This window comes from Urocitellus parryii, chromosome 5 (genome assembly GCF_045843805.1).
Source record: "Urocitellus parryii isolate mUroPar1 chromosome 5, mUroPar1.hap1, whole genome shotgun sequence".
In the NCBI taxonomy this organism is placed as follows: Eukaryota; Metazoa; Chordata; class Mammalia; order Rodentia; family Sciuridae; genus Urocitellus; species Urocitellus parryii.
The window spans coordinates 133805714-133821562 of NC_135535.1; the positions used below are offsets into that span (position 1 = coordinate 133805714).

The following is a 15849-nucleotide window of genomic DNA, read 5'->3' on the forward strand; positions in this document are numbered from 1 at the left end:
GTGTTTAAATCTCCTGACAACTTCTGATTTTTTGTCAGATTCAAATGTAAAATTAAAATGTTAAGGTATCTTTTACACTGAAAATTGTCTTTTGAGATTTCCCAGAGGATCTCTGAAAAATTACAAAAGTTTATTCTTCACCTTGAAAAAGAAAATGTACTGGAAATAACTGAGTTTATTTATTACTATTTGTCAACACCCTCTCACTGTAAATGATACATTTCTATTTATCACCATCAGAGTCCTGACACTGATTTGCACTCCAGTTTTTTTAATATTTATTTTTTAGTTGTAGTTGGACATAAAACCTTTATGTATTTATTTTTATGTGGTGCTGAGATTAGAACCCAGGGCCTCACATGTGCTAGGCGAGTGCTCCACTGCTAAGCCACAACTCCAGGCCTGCACTGCACAGTTTTATGAGTCATAATTTCTGTTATTTTTAGAAGTATTAACTTGAGTCATGCCTGTAATCCCAGCAACTAGGGAGGCTGAAGCAGGAGGAATCCAAGTTCAATGTCAGCCTTAGCCACTTGGCAAGGCCCTCAGCAAGTTAGCAGAGACACTGTCTCAAAATAAAAAATAATTTTAAACATAGGACTGGAGGTATAGCCCAGTGCTAACACACTCTTGGGTTCAATCTCCATTACCAAAAACCAAAAATTTTAAATACAAATATTAACTTGGTTACAACCTTACTTTTTAAATTTGAATCAAGCTGCTTCTAGGCCATTAGTTCTCAATTGTAGATATGTGTCATTTTTTATGGAGTTCAACTTACAGAAGTTAGGACATACTCCAGACTTTCTGAATAACTTTACTTGATATTCTTGATATATTCTTGGGATATTCATGGTATATTATATCTGGGATTATTATGGTATCAAGATATTTTCAGGGGACTGGGGATGTGGCTCAAGCGGTGGCGCGCTCGCCTGGCATGTGCGGGGTGTTGGGTTAGATCCTCAGCACCACATAAAAATAAAATAAAGATGTTGTGTCCACCAAAACCTAAAAAAAATAAATATTAAAAAATTCTCTCTCTCTCTTTCTCTCTCTCTCTCTCTCTTAAAAAAAAAAAGATATTTTCAGGTTGGGGTTGTAGCTCAGTGGCAGAGTGCTTGTCTAGCATATGTGAGGCACTGGGTTTGATCATCAGTACCACATAAAAATAAAGAAATAAAAGTATTGTGTCTACCCCCAACTAAAAAAATAAATAAAATTTGAAAAATTTTTAAAGATATTATCTCTAAAAGTATTAGCTCATCTGCTTTCATAAAATGTACATAATGTTTACTCTGAGTTTTTATGTTTATAATCATTTTGTCTAAATTTTTTGGATTGATTTCATTTTCTGGTTTTGCATGTTCCAGAAACATGTAGATGTCCATATTTAAATTTTATTTTTCTTGAAATAAACTCTATTTTTCATTTTTAAAAATTATTAGTAATAAATTAACTGCCACCATTTAAAGTCTTTTGTCATCTATAGATATATTCTGTCTATTTACACCTCATGCTTCCCACAAAGTCCTTGTAATCAGTTCCAGGCCAAAGAAGTGAGCGAGAGCCCCATGGAGAAGGACTACATGTGGAATTTTCGGTACCAGCTTCTGACAATATAACTTAAACATCCTTAAGATTATCAGCACACTAAACCAGGGTTCCCAGGACCCTTATAAAGATGATGTGTTCACAGAACTGCTAACCCTACAGCCAGCCTTAAATAAGGCTGAATGAACTGATGAGGAATGACTATAGATTTTGCTGGAACTACTTTGATGATATTTTAATGTTCTATCCTCCAGACATAAAAAGAAGCCCATTCTCTTCTCTCTTAAAACTATCATAATAATTTACTAAACATAAAACTCATAATAATTTATTGAACACTGCTTTTGTAAAGTGACATGTTATAAATGATATCTCAATCTACCTTGCATCAGCTTTCTCGAATTCAGAATTTTTTTGGATATTCTTGTTTCTATGGCAATAAAGCTATCTTTATTTGATACCCTCACTAGGACATAATTGGAAATACTGGATTTGCAATGAAATTCACATTTGAAAATGATGCTCATTCAATCGGATATGACCAGACAATTTTTAGTAACTAAGGTGAACTTGCAAAGCCTTCTTTAGAAAATCTGGTTTAAAGAGTTCCCAGTCTGAAAAAAAAAAAAAAAAAGAGTTCCCAGTCTGGCAGGTGATTATATAAAACTTAATCACTTCTAAGAGGCCCAGGAACTTTAAGATATTTGGGGAACATTAAAAATATGGAATTCTTGGGCTGGAGATGTAGCTCAAGTGGTTGCGTACTCGCCTAGCATGCATGAGGCACTGAGTTCGATTCTCAGCACCACATAAAAATAAAATAAAGATATTGTGTCCACCTAAAACTAAAAAATAAGTACTTTTTAAAAATATGCAATTCTTTTAGATATTATAGCTGAAACCTTGTAACAAGTTCTTGGCTTGGATTTCTAACCTTAGGACCACAAATCATAAGAGGTATGACAAGATCCAAACTAACCAAATTATGCTATGCATATGTATGAATACATCACAATGAATTCCAATTTTACATATAACTATAATGTACCAATTTTTAAAATAAATAAATAAATAGAAGGAAGACCAATAGATAGTAAAGGTATTGGGAAGAGAGGAGTATAAGGGGAAGTATTGTGGATTGAAATGGAGTAAACTACATTCTACTATCATGTATAACTACAACAAAATTTAAAAATAAATGGAGTAAACTTTAAGTACACTATCTATGACTATGTATAATATCTATAACTATGTATAACTATGCACTAATAAATAAAAACTTTTTTAAAAAAGAAAAAAATTGAACCTGAAATTCTCAAGGACATTTAGAGCAAAGCCAACTTAAGAAGGACCATTCTCCCTGTTTCTTTATGAATAAAATATGTCAAATCTAATCAGATGTTATTTTCTAATCAAGAATAACTTTTCTATGAGATTTTTAAAATCAAAACCATGGAATCTAGAGGAAAAAATGTCATTTCAATGGAAATCTATTTGTAATACTTTGTTGAAAATAAACTGTAAAAACCTGGTAGACATTAATTTATGATGAGAATGATTTTAATAGATTTCATCCCCCATCTGGAATAATTTTTTTTTATTTATTTGTAATTCATCTTAACATTCCTTTCCTCCACAAAAATTGGTGCTCTTTTGACTTTTTTTTAAACTGGTAGAATATTTGCTTGGCTCTCTCATATCATGAGAAAAATTGTTTAAAACATCTTGTAAGTTGGCTTTTTTTTTTCTTGTTGTAAGCTCATCCTTTACATTTTTTTTCCTCATGGTAAATACACATCAAATTTATCATTCTAACTATTGAAAGCATACGACTCAGTGATATTTAGTGCACTGACAATACTATGCAATCATCATCACCATCTAATTCCAGACCATTTTCACTATGGTAAAATGAAAGCCCAGACTCTGTGGCTCTCATTCCTCATTCCCCTCTCCTCAGCCCCTGGCAATCACTACTATGTTCTATGAATTTGCCTATTCTAGATATTTTATATAAATGTAATCACACAAAATATGGTCTTTTGTTACTAGATTCTTTCATTTATCATAATATTTTCAAGGTTCAATCAATGTAGTATATATCAGCACTTCATTTTTTTTATGACTGAATATTCTCTTTCATGAATTTAATACATTTTGTTTATTCATCCAGTGATGGACATTTAGGTTGCTTCCACCTTTTTACTATTGTAAATAGTGTTGCTATGAACATTCATGTACATGTTTTTGCTTAAAAATCTGTTTAGAATTGTAGTTCTGTTTAATTGTTGAGGAATTATCAAACTCTTTCTCATAGATGCTTTAGTATTTTATATCCCTATCATCAATGCACAAAGAGGGTGCCAATTTTTCCACAACTTCACCATGCTTATTATTTATTATTCTGTTTATAGTCATCCTATTGGGTATGAATTGGTTATCTTTATGGTTTTGATTGTAATTCCCTAAAGGAATATATGTTGTGCTTGATACTTATGCTTCTTGGCCAATAAAATTATTTTAATATGCATGTTGAGAAGCTAACCAGCCATCTTTTGCACAAAAGTTTAATCTTCATCTGTAAAATGAAAAAAAAAAACTAGATTTGGAGAAATTCAGGAATTTCATGATGTTCCCTAGCTCAGTAGTTTCCCAGGGACTGGGGAGTAAATAGGAGCTGGAATTCAAACATAGATCTGTCAGAATTCAAGCCTACACTTTGCCCTGGCATAGCTCTGATTGAAACTTACTTAAAACTACTGATTCTGGGAAGGGCAGGTTGAGTACCTCTTTAAATACTGACTTGAGAAGTGCACAGGAAGAAGATAAAATGGGAATAAATACTACAGTCCCTTAAATTTTAAAATAAATTCTATATGCATACTTTAGAAACAAGAATATTTACCTTACAGACACTTTAAGTGTGCTGGGGATGTGACTCAGTAGTATAACGTTTGCCTAGTATGCATGAGGGTTTGATCCCCAGCACAACACACACATAAAAAAAGAGGCCCCTTCCCCATGCTTTTTGTGGACTGGAGCTTTAGTTTCAAATTATTTACAATTTTTATACCAAAGAAAAATAAACAAATAAAAAGAAAAGTATTAGAAATCTTACTTTTAAAAGTATTGTTATGGTCAGTGCCGAGGACAAAACTGTATGTTCCCCAAATTTGCATGTTGAACCTCTACCTCCCAACATGTGATGTGACCATACTTAAAGATAAAGCTTTTAGTAGTTAATTAAAGTTAAATGATGGCATGATGATGGGGACCCTAATCCAATAAGTGTCCTTAAAAGAAGAGAAACCAACAGTAAGTATGTATACATATAAAAAAGATCACATGAGGACACCGAGAGAAGGCAGTCATCTGCAAACCAGGAAGATACAATCTTTTCCAAGCTAGGTGTGGTGGTGTGTGCCCGTAATTCCAACAACTTGGGAGGTTGAGGAAGTAGGATCACAAGTTCAAATGATAGCCTCAGCAACTTAGCAAGGCCTAAGCAACTTAGGGAGACCCTGTCTCAAAATTTAAAAACAATGATAATTAAAAACTATAATCTTTTCCAAGTGCATTTTCTATGAAGTATTTTTCATTTTTATTTTCTGAATATGAAACAACATTTTGCCAAAAAGAAAGGTTTGCTGATTTCTAAAAAATATTAACTATATAAATAGTAAAATGAAGAGATAAAAATATGCCACTTAAAACTTATGCATCCACTTTCATGTTCAAAACACTAGAAAAACTAGGGATAGTAGAAACATACCTCAACATTGTAAAAGCTATATGTGCGAGCAGCCTGCAGCAGGGCCCCGGAGATCCAGGCCAACTGATTCGCGCGGCCTGCCCTGCGGCTACAGAAGGCGTGGCGCCTCAGTGAAGCCATTAATTAGCAAGCAGGGAGGTTAGGGAAGGCCATTAGGTGGAATCCCACCAGCCAAGCCCACACGGACCCTTGGGCCGAGCACGGGATCTCAGAAGGGGAAGGAAGCAGTACAGTCCCATCCCCCACAGCGGACACTCCACCGAGGCAGTCAGCGGCCACCATCCGGGAAAGCTGAAGGATACACCGCCACTCTCCTTCAGAGTGCAACATCAAAACAGCGGACACTCCATCCAGGCAGTCAGCGGCCACCATCCGGGAAAGCTGAAGAATACACCACCACTCTCCAACAGCTTGCAACATCAAAACAGCCAGCAGCAGGACCCCGGAGATCCAGGCCAACTGATTCGAGCGGCCTGCCCCGCAGCTACAGAAGGCGTGGCGCCTCAGAGATGCCATTAATTAGCAAGCAGGGAGGTTAGGGACTGCCATTAGGTGGAATCCCACCAGCCAAGCCCACCGCCCACGCCCGGAACAGGCCCAGCGACCTTCCAGCATTGTAGTCACGACACCCCAATTGGAATAGGGACAGAGCAGAGCCACCTTCCACTCCCGGAACAGGCCCAGAGAGCCGCCAGCGTGGTAGACACGTCACCCCAATTGGAGTAGGGGCACAGCTGCCGCCCGCACCTGCAAGGGAGACTTTTCAAGTATACAAGAGCAACATAAATAAATAGGGGGTAAATTTCAAAACACAACAGTTGCACCAAGCAGAAAGAAACGCGAGCAGTATGAAAAGACAAGGAAAGAAAGGACCACAAGCAATGCAGGTCAACTCAACTTTAGAAGAGGTAATAGCTGCAACAGATGGAATATCAGATAAAGAGTTCAGGATATATATGCTTCAGATGATCTGGAGTCTCAAGGAAGACATGAGACAGCAAAATCAGACAATGAAAGATCACATTGACAAACAAATCCAGGAAGTAAAAGATCAATTTCACAGGGAGATAGAGGTAATAAAAAACAAACAAATTGAAATTCTAGAAATGCAGGAAACAATAAACCAACTTAAAAACTCAATTGAGAATACTACCAGCAGAGTAGATCACTTAGAAGAGAGAACATCAGACAATGAAGACAAAGTATTTCAACTGGAAAAGAACATAGACAGCTCAGCAAGTCTGCTAAGAAACCATGAGCAGAACATCCAAGAATTATGGGACAATATCAAAAGACCAAATTTAAGAGTCATTGGGATACAGGAAGGCACAGAGCTCCATTCCAAAGGAATAAACAGTCTATTCAGTGAAATAATACGAGAAAACTTCCCAGAATTGAAGATTGAGACAGAATCCCAAATCCTAGAAGCCTACAGGACGCCGAATGTGCAAAATCATAAGAGATCCACACCTAGACACATTATAATGAAGATGTCCAACATACAGAATAAGGAGAGAATTTTAAAAGCTGCAAGAGAAAGAAAGCAGATTACATTTGGGGGTAAACCAATCAGGATAACAGCTGATCTCTCAACACAGACTCTGAAAGCTAGAAGATCCTGGAATAACATATTTCAAACACTGAAAGACAATAGGCTCCAACCAAGAATCGTGTATCCGGCGAAATTAAGCTTCAGGTTAGAAGATGAAATTAAAACCTTCCACAATAAACAAAAGTTAAAAGAATTCGCAGCTAGAAAACCATCTCTTCAAAAAATCCTTGGCAAAACATTACAGGAAGAGGAAATGGAAAATAACATTGAAAACCAACAATGGGAGGTAGGACAGTAAAGGGGGGGAAGTAGTCAAAGAGGATAACAAATCAGGTTTAGTAACATCAATAAACAAATATGGATAGAAGAACAAACCATATCTCAATAATAACCCTAAATGTTAATGGCTTAAACTCACCAATTAAGAGACACAGGCTAGTAGAATGGATCAAAAAACAAGACCCAACAATATGCTGTCTACAGGAGACGCATTTGATAGGAAAAGATATACATAGACTGAAGGTGAAAGGTTGGGAAAAATCATATCACTCATATGAACCGCGGAAACAAGCAGGAGTGTCCATACTCATATCTAATAAAATAGATTTCAAGCCAAAGCTAATCAAAAGGGATATAGAAGGACACTTCATACTGCTCAAGGGAACCATACACCAACAAGACATAACAATCATAAATATATATGCCCCAAATAATGGTGCAGCTGTGTTCATCAAGCAAACTCTTCTCAAGTTCAAGAGTCTAATAGACCAACATACAATAATCATGGGAGACTTCAACACACCTCTCTCACCACTGGACAGATCTTCCAAACAAAAGTTAAATAAGGAAACTATAGAACTCAATAACACAATTAACAACCTAGACTTAATTGACATATATAGACTATACCAACCAACATCAAGTAGTTACACTTTTTTCTCAGCAGCACATGGAACCTTCTCAAAAATCGACCATATACTATGTCACAGGGCAACTCTTAGACAATACAAAGGGGTAGAGATAATACCATGCATCTTATCTGATCATAATGGAATGAAACTGAAAATCAATGATAAAAGAAGAAAGGAAAAAGCAAGCATCACCTGGAGAATGAACAATAGGTTGCTGAGTGATCAATGGGTTTTAGAAGACATCAAGGAGGAAATTAAAAAATTCCTAGAGTTAAATGAAAACACAGACACAACATATCGGAATCTATGGGACACATTGAAAGCAGTTCTAAGAGGAAAATTCATTGCTTGGAGTTCATTCCTCAAAAAAAGAAAAAACCAACAAATAAATGATCTCATACTTCATCTCAAAATCCTAGAAAAAGAAGAGCAAAACAACAGCAAAAGAAGTAGAAGGCAAGAAATAATTAAAATCAGAGCTGAAATTAATGAAATTGAAACAAAAGAAACAATTGAAAAAATTGACAAAACTAAAAGCTGGTTCTTTGAAAAAATAAATAAAATTGACAGACCCTTAGCCATGCTAACGAAGAGAAGAAGAGAGAGAACCCAAATTACTAGCATACGGGATGAAAAAGGCAATATCACAACAGACACTTCAGAAATACAGAAGATAATCAGAAATTACTTTGAATCCTTATACTCCAATAAAATAGAAGATAGTGAAGGCATAGATAAATTCCTTGAGTCCTATGATCTGCCCAGATTGAGCCAGGAGGATATAGACAACCTAAACAGACCAATAACAATAGAGGAAATAGAAGAAACCATCAAAAGTCTACCAACTAAGAAAAGCCCAGGACCGGATGGGTATAGAGCAGAGTTTTACAAAACCTTTAAAGAGGAACTAACACCAATACTTTTCAAGCTATTTCAGGAAATAGAAAAAGAGGGAGAACTTCCAAATTCATTCTATGAGGCCAACATCACCCTGATTCCGAAACCAGACAAAGACACATCAAAGAAGGAAAACTACAGACCAATATCTCTAATGAACCTTGACGCAAAAATCCTCAATAAAATTCTGGCGAATCGGATTCAAATACATATCAAAAAAATTATACATCATGATCAAGTAGGATTCATCCCTGGGATGCAAGGCTGGTTTAATATACGGAAATCAATAAATGTTATTCACCACATCAATAGACTTAAAAATAAGAACCATATGATCATCTCAATAGATGCAGAAAAAGCATTCGACAAAGTACAGCATCCCTTTATGTTCAAAACGCTAGAAAAATTAGGGATAACAGGATCATACCTCAACATTGTAAAAGCAATCTATGATAAGCCACAGGCCAGCATCATTCTGAATGGAGAAAAATTGAAGGCATTCCCTCTAAGATCTGGTACAAGACAGGGATGCCCTCTCTCACCACTTCTGTTCAACATAGTCCTCGAAACACTGGCCAGAGCAATTAGACAGTCAAAAGAAATTAAAGGCATGAAAATAGGAAAAGAAGAACTTAAATTATCACTATTTGCAGATGATATGATTCTATACCTAGCAGACCCAAAAGGGTCTACAAAGAAGCTATTAGAGCTAATAAATGAATTCAGCAAAGTGGCAGGATATAAGATCAACACGCATAAATCAAAGGCATTCCTGTATATCAGCGACAAATCCTCTGAAACGGAAATGAGGACAACTACTCCATTCACAATATCCCCCCAAAAAATAAAATACTTGGGAATCAACCTAACAAAAGAGGTGAAAGATTTATACAATGAAAATTACAGAACCCTAAAGAAAGACATAGAAGAAGACCTTAGAAGATGGAAAAACATACCCTGCTCATGGATAGGCAGAACTAACATCATCAAAATGGCGATATTACCAAAAGTTCTCTATAAGTTCAATGCAATGCCAATCAAAATCCCAACAGCATATCTTGTAGAAATAGATAAAAGAATCATGAAATTCATTTGGAATAATAAAAGACCCAGAATAGCAAAAACAATACTAAGCAGGAAGTGTGAATCAGGCGGTATAGCGATACCAGACTTCAAACTATACTACAGAGCAATAGTAACAAAAACAGCATGGTACTGGTACCAAAACAGGCGGGTGGACCAATGGTACAGAATAGAGGACACAGTAACCAATCCACAAAACTACAACTATCTTATATTTGATAAAGTGGCTAAAAGCATGCAATGGAGGAAGGATAGCATCTTCAACAAATGGTGCTGGGAAAACTGGAAATCCATTTGCACCAAAATGAATCTGAATCCCTATCTCTCGCCGTGCACAAAAGTTAACTCAAAATGGATCAAGGAGCTTGATATTAAATCAGAGACACGGCATCTGATAGAAGAAAAAGTTGGTTATGATCTACAGGCTGTGGGATCGGGCTCCAAATTCCTCAATAGGACACCCATAGCGCTAGAGTTAACAAATAGAATCAACAAATGGGACTTACTCAAACTAAAAAGTTTTTTCTCAGCAAAAGAAACAATAAGAGAGATAAACAGGGAGCCTACATCCTGGGAACAAATCTTTACTCCACACACTTCAGATAGAGCCCTAATAACCAGAATATACAAAGAACTCAAAAAATTAGACAATAAGATAACAAATAACCCAATCAATAAATGGGCCAAGGACCTGAACAGACACTTCTCAGAGGAGGACATACAATCAATCAACAAGTACATGAAAAAATGCTCACCATCGCTAGCAGTCAGAGAAATGCAAATCAAAACTACCCTAAGATACCATCTCACTCCAATAAGACTGGCAGTCATTAGGAAGTCAAACAACAATAAGTGCTGGAGAGGATGCGGGGAAAAGGGCACTCTTGTTCATTGCTGGTGGGACTGCAAATTGGTGCAGCCAATTTGGAAAGCAGTATGGAGATTTCTCGGAAAGCTGGGAATGGAACCACCATTTGACCCAGCTATTCCCCTTCTCGGTCTATTCCCTAAAGCCCTAACAAGAGCATGCTACAGGGACACTGCTACATCGATGTTCATAGCAGCTCAATTCACGATAGCAAGACTGTGGAACCAGCCTAGATGCCCTTCAATAGATGAATGGATAAAAAAATGTGGCATTTATACACTATGGAGTATTACTCTGCATTAAAAAATGACAAAATCATAGAATTTGGAGGGAAATGGATGGCATTAGAGCAGATTATGCTAAGTGAAGCTAGTCAATCTTTAAAAAACAAATACCAAATGACTCCTTTGATATAAGGGGTGTAAACAAGGACAGGGTAGGGACGAAGAGCTTGAGAAGAATATTTACAGTAAACAGGGATGAGAGGTGGGAGGGAAAGGGAGTGAGAAGGGAAATTGCATGGAAATGGAAGGCGATCCTCAGGGTTATACAAAATGTCATATAAGAGGAAAGGAGGGGTAAGACAAGAGAATACAAATGGAAGAAATGATTTACAGTAGAAGGGGTAGAGAGAGAAAAGGGTAGGGGAGGGGAGGGGAGGGGAGGGGGGATAGTAGACAATAGGACAGACAGCAGAATACATCAGACACTAGAAAGGCAATATGTCAATAAATGGAAGGGTAACTGATGTGATACAGCAATTTGTATACGGGGTAAAAGCGGGAGTTCATAATCCACTTGAATCAAACCGTGTAATATGATGTATTAAGAACTATGTAATGTTATGAATGACCAATAAAAAAATAAATAAATAAATAAATAAATAAAAGAGTAAATCTGCAAAAAAAAAAGCTATATGTGCTAAACCCAAGGCCAGCATAATTCTAAACAGAAAAAAACTGAAAGCATTCGCTCTAAAAATTGGAACAAGACAAGAATGCCCTCTTTCACCACTTTTATTCAACCATCATCCTTGAAACTCTAGTCAGAGCAATTAGAAAAAAAATAAAGGGATACAAGTAGATAAAGAACAATTCAAAATATCACTATTTGTCGATGACATGATTCTATATCTAGAAGTTCCAAAAAATTCCACAAAAAACTTCTAGAACTGATAAATGAATTCAGCAAAACACCCATAAATCAAACATGTTCTGTACATCAGCAATGAATCCACTGAGAAGAGAAATTAGGAAAACTACCCCGTTCACAATAGTCTCAAAAAAAAATTGGGGAATCAATCTAAAAAAAGAGGCGAAAGAACCCTACAATGAAAACTATAGAACAGGTGAAAACAGGAGCCAAACCAAGGATGTCCTATATAACTTCTCTGACCACTGCCAAGATTCTGTGAACCCGATGGCTTTCATCATCACTTTCTACCATTGTGGAGCTCCTAGGAAACCTTTGCTTGTAAGGGTGATCATGAAGAAAAGGAGAAGAACAATGCTATCAATCTGCTCATTGTCAACCTGGCCTTCTCTGAGTTCCTCAGGGGCTTCATCTGCCAGCCACTCACAGGACTACTGATGGAATCTTTGACAAGGTCCTTTGCAAGATGTCAGTCTTCATCCAGTGTGCGTCAGTGACAGTCTCCATCCTCTCACTTGTCCTTGTGGCCCTGGAGAGGCATCAGCTCACTATCAACCCAACGGGCTGGAAGCCCAGCATCTCCCAGCCTCCATGGGAATTGTGGTCATCTGGCTCATTGCTTTCTTTCTTTCCCTGCCCTTTCTGACTAACAGTATCCTGGAGAATGTCTTCCACAACAACCACTCCAAGGCTCTGGATTTTCTGGTGGACAAGGTGGTCTGTACTGTATCTGTACCACCATCGCATTAGCTATACCACCTTCCTCTCTTCCAGTACTGCACCCTTCTAGGCTTTATTCTGATCTGCTGTGTACATAACTACCAGTGCCTGTGGAGGCAGGGGTGTGTGTTCCCCAAGGGCACCTACAGCTGGCAAGCTGGGCAGATGAGAATGATTAGCTGGATGCTCATGGCAATGGTGGCTGATTTTGACATATTCTGGCTGCCCTTGCATGTGTCTAATACCTGGAGGACTGGCATCATGAAGTCATCCCTGTCTGTCACAGAAACCTCATCTTCTTGGCGTGCCACATGATTGCCACAGCCTCTACCTGTATCTACCTGTTAATTCATGTCTTTATCGATGCCAACTTCAAGAAGGAGGTCAAGACCCTGGTGCTGACCTTCCAACAGAGTTCTCCCTTGGAAGAGTTGAGCATTTGCCCCTGTTCACAGTGCTCTGAGTCTTTGAGGCTAAGTGGAAGATCCAACCCCATTTAAACAGGCCCTAGGATTCTCTGCCATTTTCCTTGCCAGGCCTTTCAATATAGCTAATTGGACATGCTGCAAGCTGGCAACCCCATTGTTTAGTCAGCTTTTTTCCTGCTGTGTCTAAAAGACCCAACCTGAACAATTGTAAAGGAGTAAAGGCTTAGTTAGGGGCTCACAATTTCAACATTCTCAATCCATAAACAGCAGGCTCCATTCCTCATGTCTTGAGGGGAGGCAGAAGATCATGACAGAAGACTGTGGTAGAATAAACCAGCTCACATGAAGATCAGGAAGCAGAGAGAGACTCCACTCCCCAGATATAAAATATATACCTCATAGCCACGCCCCCAAAGAACTACTTCCTCCAGCAACACCCACCTGCCTCCAGTTACTAATTGGTTAATCCCATCAGGGATTAATTCACTGATTAGGTGAAGACTATACCCAATCAATTCTCCTCCAAGCTCTCTTGCAGTGTCTCACACTGAGCTTTTGGGGGACATCACATCTAAACCACAACACCCATCATTCCTGGATTTAGGGCCCAGATAGTCTGGCAAGATTCCATTTTTGCATTATTTGCCTTGTGAAGCCTGACCCTCGCATAGTTCTGCTGTTTATTTTTGGAAGGATTTTGATTCCAGATTCTGCAGTTCATGGTGCACCTTGTGTCTTGAGCTACAGGATGGCAGAGCCAGAGGTGTCTGTCTATAACAGAAAGGGTTCATTGTATTAACTCAGCAACAGATGCCTGGCCTGGGAAGCCAGGGAGTTTTCCCCCACCAAAAACCTTGAGGCAACTGTGAAGTGAGGAAAGGAGCACTTGGAGAAAGAGCTCTGAACCTTGGTCACCCCTGCCCGCTGGGAGAGATGACATGTGTGTGTGTATGTGCTTCACAAGTGGCAAGAATTCCGTAGATTCAAGGCAGTGTAATTCCTGTTGTGCCATCAGCATATCCAGCTGAAGAGGACAGATCCTGGGAGTCTTGAGTCCTCAGGGCCCTCTGCAGTAGGAGTTCTACATTTCACACTCTACTACATTATTTTTCTCATTCACTGTGCCTGTTACCTTTATGGACATAAACTTACAAGGTTGTCAACACCTGGTGAATGACCTCTGTATTGCCATAGAGCGCTTACCCTCCATGCCTAGGACAGGTTCTGGCATAGGGAGAGAGCTCCAGAAAAGATTTCTCTTGCAGATCAATGGTGAAGATGCCACTTGTAGCTGAGTATTAGACCACAGCCATGTGCCATGCTATGGTCCAGCATGGAAAGGAGTCAGGGGTCAGGCTGCTGTGCCCATAGTCTCTTACTTGCCCTTCCTGCTTGCCAGGACCTCTCTTGACGAGAACCCTGGATACAAACTCTGTGGCCTCCCTTGTGCTGCCTCACTACAGGGGCCTACAGTCCTTAAGGCTATGTCTACAGCCTCCTTCATTGATGCCCTAACCACTGAGATGAATTGCCCTAGGCCACAGGCCATGGTTTTGTCAAAGTGTTCCCAGGACATTGGCATCCCAGTACCCTTCAGCAGGAGTAGGGACAGGGATTCCTGAGTCTCATTTAACGAGGCCCTGGCTGACAGGAGTAGGAGAGATGGAGAAAGTGAGCATGAATGTCTCCCTCATGGAGGTCAAGGCCCAGTTCCCTTGATCCTGAGCCAGGTCCAATGCTTGGCCTGGACCCACAGCCTGTTCTTACAGAGAAGGACATGTCAAGATTGTTCCTTGGCCACCTTGAATGGGATGACCCACTCTGACTCTTCCTACTAAGAATTACCCTGCAATGGAATGAACTGTGACTGGACACACCATGGTCCCCTGGGGGAAGGTATTCAGTGCCAGAACCTTCAAGGATCCTCACTGTGAGAAGGCCAATGCTGGTCTAGGTGATCTAGCAAAGGGTCAGGCAGCAGCAGACTGTTCAGTCACATGATATATTTGGTCCAGGCCCTGAAAGAACTTGTGCAAGTGACTCCTGAGACAAGTGCTTTTTGAGTCATCTGTTCCTTCCCTTTTAGTTCCTTTCTTTAAAACTTTGTCTGGGATTTTGAGGTGATTTTTTGAGCCACTGTATTGGACACACCTTGTGCTTATCCTCTGATGCCATCTGCTGCTACTGATCCAGGTGACCATCTGTAAGCAAAGCCCAGACTCTGGCATACCTCCTGGCAAGATGTCATTGTTCAAGTTTTCCAAAGAATTGAGGTCCTCATGCTTCTCCAGATGATCTCATGCAAGGGCCTGAAGTTTGCTTCTCATTATCAATCTCAATGGTGCCAAGATGTTTTGGGGACAAAGATGCATTATGGTGCTGGCATACTTGAGGACAGAAGCACCAGACTGAATATCTGAAGGTACTTGTTATTAGGGATTGGGTGGTGGGTGGAAGTCTCACTGACCATGTTCTATGCTCCTCTTCCCTTGTTTAGTGTGGCACAGCACACCTGAATGGCTGTTTTCTGTTTTTGGTTCCCAATGATCCCCATTGCTTTGATGCAAGATACTAGGTACTTGCTACCCAAAGTATAGTCAGAAAACTAGCAGCCTCAGCCTTACTCACAGGTGTCAGATATGTTGAATTATTGTTTCCATTCCAGACCTGCTAAATAATAATCCATATTTTGTCTAAAATCTACAGCTTAATACATGCACATTAAAGTTAAGAAGCTTTGCTCTAGGAAACAGATTAACCTGGAACTTAGGGTTACTGGGTGAGCACCTGTAAACACCCACTCTGGGAATTGGAGTAAAATCTTCATTCCAGACCTGTGTCTTCAAAACTGCCCTTATGGAAAAAGGTGACTCAGTTATGGTTGGTCATCTCATCTCTGGCTTCCTGTGGAT

General features: G+C 38.9%; 1 pseudogene; it reads left to right on the plus strand.

Annotated features, from left to right (window-relative positions):
- LOC144255057 (neuropeptide Y receptor type 4-like) overlaps nucleotides 1-13009 on the plus strand; it is a 54302-nt pseudogene extending 41293 nt beyond the window's left edge.
- The last annotated feature ends 2840 nt before the right edge of the window (nucleotides 13010-15849 follow it).